Genomic DNA, 9,339 nt, shown 5'->3' on the forward strand with positions numbered 1-9,339 from the left:
ACAGGAGGGGGCTGAGCACGCACCCTTGTGGGGCCCCAGTGTTGAGAGTCAGCGAAGTGGAGATGTTGTTTCCTACCTTCACCACCTGGGGGTGGTCCATCAGAAAGTCCAGGACCCAATTGCACAGGGCGGGGTTGAGACCCAGGGCCCCCAGCTTGATAATGAGCTTGGAGGGTACTATGGTGTTAAATGCTGAGCTGTAGTCAATGAACAGCATTCTTACATAGGTATTCCTCTTGTACAGATGGGATAGGGCAGTGTGATGCGATTGCGTCATCTGTGGACCTGTTGGGGCGGTATGCAAATTGAAGTGTGTCTCGGGTGACCGATAAGGTGGAGGTGATATGATCCTTGACTAGTCTCTCAAAGCATTTCATGATGACAGAAGTGAGTGCTATGGGGCAATAGTCATTTAGTTCAGTAATTTGTTTGTCTTTCAATTAAAGAAAACGCAGAGAAAGTGGTATGGATTTTGAAGAGAGGGAGGGAGAGAGGGTGAGAGGGAGGGAGGGTGGGTGGGTGACAGAGGGAGGGAGGGTGAGGGTGAGAGAGGGAGGGAGGGTGGGAGAGGGAGGGAGGGTGAGAGAGGGAGGGAGGGTGAGAGAGGGAGGGAGGGAGGGTGAGAGGGAGGGAGGGTGGGTGGGTGAGAGAGGGAGGGAGGGAGGGAGGGTGAGGGTGAGAGAGGGAGGGAGGGTGGGAGAGGGAGGGAGGGTGAGAGAGAGGGAGGGTGGGTGGGGGGGTGAGAGAGGGAGGGAGGGTGAGAGAGGGAGGGAGGGAGGGAGGGTGAGAGGGAGGGAGGGAGGGTGGGTGGGTGAGCGAGGGAGGGAGGGAGGGAGGGTGAGGGTGAGAGAGGGAGGGAGGGAGGGTGGGAGAGGGAGGGAGGGTGAGGGAGGGAGGGAGGGTGAGGGAGGGAGGGAGGGTGAGAGAGGGAGGGAGGGTGGGTGGGAGAGGGAGGGAGAGAGGGTGAGGGAGGGAGGATGAGAGAGGGAGGGAGGGTGGGTGGGAGAGGGAGGGAGGGTGAGGGAGGGAGGGAGGGTGAGGGAGGGAGGGTGAGAGAGAGCGAGAGAGACCCAACTATTAAAATATCACTCCCCTAATCCGAAGAACTCAGCAAACACCACCGCCCACGTCTGTACACATAAAAACTCACAGATTCACTCAGCGTTGCCTCCCGGTGATTTGATTCATTTGATTATCTACATTATTTATTTCTTAAAGCTGGAAACCAAAGCGGTGAAACTGCCACGTCCGTTAGCGATATTACAACAACAAAGACGTTAGTTCAACTTACACTGTGTTTTTCCCTCAGACATCATTGCACATCAGTCTGTAGGACTGTTTAATATGTTCTGTCTGGCTGGAGTCAGTGTTTCAGTCTGGAGCGGCCAGTAGGACTGTTTAATATGTTCTGTCTGCCTGGAGTCAGTGTTTCAGTCTGGAGCGGCCAGTAGGACTGTTTAATATGTTCTGTCTGGCTGGAGTCAGTGTTTCAGTCTGGGGCGGCCAGTAGGACTGTTTAATATGTTCTGTCTGGCTGGAGTCAGTGTTTCAGTCTGGGGCGACCAGTAGGACTGTTTAATATGTTCTGTCTGGCTGGAGTCAGTGTTTCAGTCTGGAGCGGCCAGTAGGACTGTTTAATATGTTCTGTCTGGCTGGAGTCAGTGTTTCAGTCTGGAGCGGCCAGTAGGGCTGTTTAATATGTTCTGTCTGGCTGGAGTCAGTGTTTCAGTCTGGGGCGACCAGTAGGACTGTTTAATATGTTCTGTCTGGCTGGAGTCAGTGTTTCAGTCTGGGGCGACCAGTAGGACTGTTTAATATATTATGTCTGGCTGGAGTCAGTGTTTCAGTCTGGGGCGGCCAGTAGGACTGTTTAATATGTTCTGTCTGGTCTGGAGTCAGTGTTTCAGTCTGGGGCGACCAGTAGGACTGTTTAATATGTTCTGTCTGGCTGGAGTCAGTGTTTCAGTCTGGAGCGGCCAGTAGGACTGTTTAATATGTTCTGTCTGGCTGGAGTCAGTGTTTCAGTCTGGGGCGGCCAGTAGGACTGTTTAATATGTTCTGTCTGGCTGGAGTCAGTGTTTCAGTCTGGGGCGGCCAGTAGGACTGTTTAATATGTTCTGTCTGGCTGGAGTCAGTGTTTCAGTCTGGAGCAGCCAGTAGGACTGTTTAATATGTTCTGTCTGGCTGGAGTCAGTGTTTCAGTCTGGGGCGGCCAGTAGGACTGTTTAATATGTTCTGTCTGGCTGGAGTCAGTGTTTCAGTCTGGGGCGGCCAGTAGGACTGTTTAATATGTTCTGTCTGTCTGGAGTCAGTGTTTCAGTCTGGGGCGACCAGTAGGACTGTTTAATATGTTCTGTCTGGCTGGAGTCAGTGTTTCAGTCTGGGGCGGCCAGTAGGACTGTTTAATATGTTCTGTCTGGCTGGAGTCAGTGTTTCAGTCTGGAGCGGCCAGTAGGACTGTTTAATATGTTCTGTCTGGTCTGGAGTCAGTGTTTCAGTCTGGGGCGGCCAGTAGGACTGTTTAATATGTTCTGTCTGTCTGGAGTCAGTGTTTCAGTCTGGGGCGACCAGTAGGACTGTTTAATATGTTCTGTCTGGCTGGAGTCAGTGTTTCAGTCTGGAGCGGCCAGTAGGACTGTTTAATATGTTCTGTTTGGCTGGAGTCAGTGTTTTAGAGGCAATTGTGTGTGTGTGTGTGTGTGTGTGTGTGTGTGTGTGTGTGTGTGTGTGTGTGTGTGTGTGTGTGTGTGTGTGTGTGAGGATGTTCTGAGGTGCTGCCCTCCCCCATAATATCCTTTATAGAACACAGAGCTGTTATTTAGGCTCAGTGTGACTACTCTATATTTAACTTTTATATTAAAGATTCAGACGTTGGTCATCAATACCTCTTCAAAGGAGCCAGGATGATAGAAACCACATTTCCTAAACTAGCTGATGATAGTGAACAAGTTACACCGCATGTTTATGCATTTCAGTGTCGTATTTCCTTTTTGTAGGTGAAATGTTTCTCCCCACTGCTCTGAGGGTTAAGGGACCGTCCTAAAACTGAGGGTTAAGGGACCGTCTTAAAATTGCAATGCCTATTATTGCATGACATCGAGATCTTGAACCAATTTGACTTTGTTAAATGACCTCTTGTCTTCAATAGCTTCCAACCCATACGACTTGCATGAATACAACCAACTGTTATTGGTTCAGGGATCTCACCTGTCCAATCCACAGCAATAAAATAAAAAACGTGTCTGTTTATTTGAATTTTAATTCATTTTGTCAAAAAATATTTCCTTAAAACGTCAATATCTTCAACCCAATATGACTTGCATGAATACAACCAACTGTTCAGGGACCTCTTCTCTCCGACCCATGGAAATGACTGCGGAACTTTTGGAATTTATATGTTCTATGCCATTTTGTTCAGAATCACCTTCACCTGGTATGTACATCTGCACAGACTCAGAATGTTACTTGGTGAAAGGGTTCTGCTAGTGGGTTCTGCTAGTGGGTTCTGCTAGTGGGTTCTGCTAGTGATGGGCATCTTTTCAGGGTGACGTTTATTGGGATGAGTCTTGTCCTGGAGGGTAAAACCGAGCGATTTCCGCACCTGTAGATGTGCCAGCTGCAAAGTTAAAATTGGCTATATTGTAAAAATTTATGCTTTTTAGTCTCAATTTAAGGTTAGGGTTAGGAATTAGATTTAGCAGTGTGGTTAAGGTTTGGTATCAAATCAGATTTTATGACTTTGTGTTCCAGCTAGTGAACCCTCTGCAGCGTCGCCTCCAGAACAAATTATAAATATCTACCTGCAGAGGTAGGGATGCTCCGTAATGTAGTGCAATGATAGGGGCCTATGTACAGTATGTAATGCAGGGTTGTGTTCAAATGAAACAAGTGCAGTTATTATATGTGGCTTGATACAGTGTGCAGCATAGAGTACATAGTCCTTTAGTCTCTGTGGATCAGGTGGAGGCTGGTGAGGGCCACAGCACGGGGAGAGAAACTGTTCAGGTAGAGGCTGGTGAGGGCCACAGCACGTCGAGAGAAACTGTTCAGGTGGAGAGTGGTGAGGGCCACAGCACGGGGAGAGAAACTGTTCAGGTGGAGAGTGGTGAGGGCCACAGCACAGGGAGAGAAACTGTTCAGGTAGAGTGTTTTGAGGGCCACAGCACAGGGAGAGAAACTGTTCAGGTGGAGAGTGGTGAGGGCCACAGCACGGGGAGAGAAACTGATCAGGTGGAGAGTGGTGAGGGCCACAGCACGTCGAGAGAAACTGTTCAGGTGGAGAGTGGTGAGGGCCACAGCACAGGGAGAGAAACTGTTCAGGTGGAGAGTGGTGAGGGCCACAGCACGGGGAGAGAAACTGTTCAGGTGGAGAGTGGTGAGGGCCACAGCACAGGGAGAGAAACTGTTCAGGTGGAGAGTGGTGAGGACCACAGCACGGGGAGAGAAACTGTTCAGGTGGAGAGTGGTGAGGGCCACAGCACAGGGAGAGAAACTGTTCAGGTAGAGGCTGGTGAGGGCCACAGCACGGGGAGAGAAACTGTTCAGGTGGAGAGTGGTGAGGGCCACAGCATGGGGAGACAAACTGTTCAGGTGGAGAGTGGTGAGGGCCACAGCACAGGGAGAGAAACTGTTCAGGTGGAGAGTGGTGAGGGCCACAGCACAGGGAGAGAAACTGTTCAGGTGGAGAGTGGTGAGGGCCACAGCACAGGGAGAGAAACTGTTCAGGTGGAGGGTGGTGAGGGCCACAGCACGGGGAGAGAAACTGTTCAGGTGGAGGCTGGTTTGTCATGATTAACCTGAACCGTTTGCAAGAAGAGAGTCTTCAGGGCATGTTAAAAATGATTTGCATGTCATACAGGATACTGCTGAAGTCTTTGCATAGTCATGCGTTTAAATCTAACACCCTCAAGCTGAGCTCACTGCTCAGACTTTGTTGAAGTAGTCTAGCAGAGGGCTGAACCAGGGTCAGTATTTAGGCGTGTTTCTTTGTTGAAGTAGTCTAGCAGAGGGCTGAACCAGGGTCAGTATTTAGACGTTTTTCTTTGCTGCCGTTGGGGGTTTCACCATAAGGAGAAAACGGTTGGTTTCTGGAATGAGAAGTCAGTAGCCACACCTACAGCTTCGGGTTGTTATTTTTCACTAGGTGACAGATCCGGTTCACTCACCCCTTCACACAATACATCTTCTAGTTGTTCTGTCACGTCACGTCTTGCCTGGCTGTTGGAAGCTTAGAAGATGGCTGTGAACAAATGTATCAAGTACCTACTCTTTGTTTTCAACCTACTGTTCTGGATGAGTGGATGCATCATCCTTGGGGTCTCCATCTACCTCAAAGTGAACCCTGTGTTGGGGGGGTTGTTACCGGGGCTGAACCTGCTGATAGCCGTCGGTACCATCATCACGGTGCTTGGCTTCCTGGGCTGCTTTGGAGCCGTCAGGGAAAGTCGCGTCATGCTCATGCTCTTCTTCGTCGGGCTGCTCCTCATCTTCATCCTCCTGATGATCGTTGGAATCCTGGGAGCTGTCGGAGTGAAGAAGATTGAGGAATGGTTGACGGAGAAGCTGCTACCGCTGAGCAACCAGTCGTCTTTGTTCCAGACGTTCATGCAGAAAGTGGAAGAGCAGGCAAAGTGTTGTGGACTGATCCATGGACCTTCAGACTGGGGCTCAACAGTCCCCGTCTCTTGTGACTGCCGCGACACCAGTCAGGAGTGCAAACTCGCAGATGGACGACGCAAAGTGTACTTGAGACCTTGTATCAAGTTGGTGACGTCAGTCATGGCGAAGGGTACATTCATCACCCTGGGGATTGCATTTGGCATCGCAGGCTTGATGATCTTTGGAATGGCCTTCGCCATGACCCTGTTTTGCCAGATTGGGGAGACGTATACCACCTTAACATAGGTACAGCTGCACTATACTATACCACCTTAACATAGGTACATCTACACTATACTATACCACCTTAACATAGGTACATCTACACTATACTATACCACCTTAACATAGGTACATCTACACTATACTATACCACCTTAACATAGGTACATCTACACTATACTATACCACCTTAACATAGGTACATCTACACTATACTATACCACCTTAACATAGGTACATCTACACTATACTAAACTGACTGGAATTGAGGTGGACTTGACTCCAACCCTGCTGAACGTTGCTTTGTATTGTAATGCATCCATTACGTTTACCTATATCATATACCTGTGCCAAATGACAATCTGATTTGGGTTTCTGATTTATGATAAATGATGGCAGTTTCTTGACCTGAAGTTGATTAATCCATATCTCATTGAACATGCATTTATGTATTTTTTTTTATAAAGTTAATTAATTTTCTACTGCTCAATACTTTTCTCTGAATTAGGTGCCTGTGATGGTCATACACTCAGTGGTGTAAAAATACTTTAAAGTACTACTTAAGTAGTTTTTTGGGGGTATCTGTACTTTACTTTGCTATTTATATTTTTGACAACTTTTACTTTTACTTCACTAATAATGTTATTTTGATCCCTGACACCCAAAAGTAACTTGTTACATTTTGACAGGAAAATGGTCCAATTCACGAGCTTATCAAGAGAACATCCCTGGTCCATCCCTACTGCCTCTGATCTGGCTCACTAAACACAAACGCTTCATTTATAAATGATGGAGTGATGCAGTGTGTCCCTGACTTTCTGTAAATAAATAAAAAAACATGAAAATGGCACCATCTGGTTGTTTTAATATAAAGAATTTGAAATGATTTGTACTTTTACTTATTATAAGTGATGACCTGTCATTCAGGTGTTTGAGTCCCACATTTTTGGGGGGTGGGGGGGGGGGGGGGGGGGGGGTGGTTTGCCTGTTTTGCATGTTATTTTGGCATTAATACGTGTCACATATCATTTTGCAAACAATGTCAAAAATCATATATATCATTGAGTTAATAAAGCCACATACAAACATGGTCTCTTTCTTTTTGTTGTTGAGTAAAGCAGCTCCAAAATGCAGGTGTTTCAGCCCAGCTCAGTGCTTTCTGTGGCGGTGGGGCAAGCCAGTGGAAAATACAGAGCGTTGCGCCATGATTGGATCAGTGTTCTGTCACTCATGGAGACTTTACGTCACTGCCAAGTGTAAGAGGAGACATTGAACAGTCTAGCCCTTCGGCTGCTGCCATAGAGGTACCCATCCAAGAAGGCTCAAGGTCATTGGCCACAGATAAAATGACGTCAAATCACGTTATATGTACAGTAGCTTTGATTGGACTGATCATGTCAACATCATACTTTCAAAATCTTAGCTAGCAAGCTAGCAGTCATCGTCGTGAATCAAGTTGACAATTTACTGGCAAATCCTTTTTAATCCTTGTCATATGAAAAGAAATTAAGAAGAGAAATTATAAATAAAACGTATCGGTGCTCATCGGCCATAGGACATAAACATTGTACAACAAGTTGGAAACCGCAAATTCAACGAGTGGTTTGGAAGGAATCGGTGACAGTGGCTGTGTGATCCCAAGTCTAAGATTAAGTGTCTCTTTTCCAAGTTTAAAATGATAAACATTCAACGTTGGCCATGCTGTCGATGAAGCATGATTTGTTCCGCGCTCAAGACAACTGCTCTGAGGACCGTCGCGCCACCTTCCTGTTCAAGTCACCACAGCACAACAATGTGAGTCCAAAAAATGTATTCTATGAGGCTTCATAAATGATGTAATACGCCAGGGAGATGTGTATACTATAGCTAAGAAAGTAATATTAAGTGTATGCTGCGTAGTAACATACACTCAGTAGCTCAGTTGGTAGAGCATGGTGTTTGCAACGCCAGCGTTGTGGGTTTGATTCCCACGGGGGGCCAGTACGGGAAAAAAAATGTAAGAAATGAAATGTATACATTCACTACTGTAAGTTGCTCTGGATAAGAGCGTCTGCTAAAAAAAATGACAAAAAAATAAGATGTTAGTAGCTTCATCCTTATAATGTGCCTCATCCTAATAATTTGGTCTATTTACCCCTCTTAATTTCGCCTACTGTTCTGACTGTTCTACTGTTGCCTATAACCTGTTTTAGAGAAATGTAGTCATCGAATATTGTAAGAGCTTTCATTGTCTGCTTATATGCCCCCTTTATTTATCCTACGGTTCTAACTTGGTGTACAGGGAGAGCACTGTAAGAACGGCCCATGCTATGAATTCTGTCGCTGTACATTTCAAAAGTGCTAAACAAATAGTTATTATTGACTAACGTTACGTCCGTCCTAGCTCGCTCATTGTCTTAATCGAAATTACGGATTGCCTCTTATCCGCTCGTCGTCCCCTTATGCCATAGTTTGTACATCTCAATTGTCAGTGGAAACCACATTTGTTTAAGCAAGTCAGCCATATCAGCTATGTTTTTTTAACGTCAGTAAATGAGGCTGAATGAACTGTTCCGCTGCCAGACAAGGCTCCGCTGATAGCCAGGTGTAGCAGTGGTAAGGTGTTGGGACTCTGCTGTTGGGACTCTGCTGTTGGGACTCTGCTGTTGGGAAGGCTTTATGTAGGCCCTATCAGTTTGTGGGAACCGTTTGTCACCGTTATAGTGCAATTCATGTATTGTTTAGCGTTTCCCGACGGCTAGTATTACCGTTTCAAATGTTAATTATCATTAAAACCGTGTTTGATTACCGCGGTTTGAAAAACTCCCGGTAAATACGGTCTGACGCCGGCAGAGCTGCAACGTGGGATTTGATTTGTGTGAAAACATGGCGGAAGGCAGCGACAGCGCTCGGGAGATTTGATTTGTGTGAAAACATGGCGGAAGGCAGCGACAGCGCTCGGGAGATTTGTCAGCCTTCTAAGAGGACCAAATCTGAAGTGTGGTCGTATTTTGAGTTTTACAAGTGTGCTGAGGGAAACTTAATCGAAGATGGTCATCCTGTCCGCAGAACAAAAAACAAAACTCGCTGCAAAAGGGGGCAACACTTAAAATCTTTTGAGTCATCTTTGTGACCACCACCCACTACTTCATAGCGAATGCAAGGTAAGTTAACTTTTAGCTCAATGCCTGATGTGGGGACTTCGGAATGGGGGAAAATGTCATGGTTTGTCTGTTTAACTTGCTAATAGCTTTTCAATAATGTTAGCTGCAGCTTTTAGTGTTACTGTAACGGCTGTTGAATGGAGTAGACCAAGGCGCAGTGTGGTTAGTGCTCATCTTTGTAATTTAATGGAAAACGAGAACACTCTACAAATAAACAAAAGACAACAGCCAAACAGTTCTGCCAGGTAACAAATGACTAAACAGAAAATAACCACCCACAAAACCCAAAGGAAAACAGGCTGCCTAAGTATGGCTC

At 46.5% G+C, this 9,339-nt stretch overlaps 1 pseudogene; it reads left to right on the plus strand.

The window, feature by feature from the left end:
- The first annotated feature begins 5,156 nt into the window (after positions 1 to 5,156).
- Positions 5,157 to 6,730, plus strand: LOC115187943 (tetraspanin-8 pseudogene; annotated as a pseudogene).
- The last annotated feature ends 2,609 nt before the right edge of the window (positions 6,731 to 9,339 follow it).

Source organism: Salmo trutta, unplaced genomic scaffold (assembly GCF_901001165.1).
Source record: "Salmo trutta unplaced genomic scaffold, fSalTru1.1, whole genome shotgun sequence".
Lineage (NCBI taxonomy): Eukaryota > Metazoa > Chordata > Actinopteri > Salmoniformes > Salmonidae > Salmo > Salmo trutta.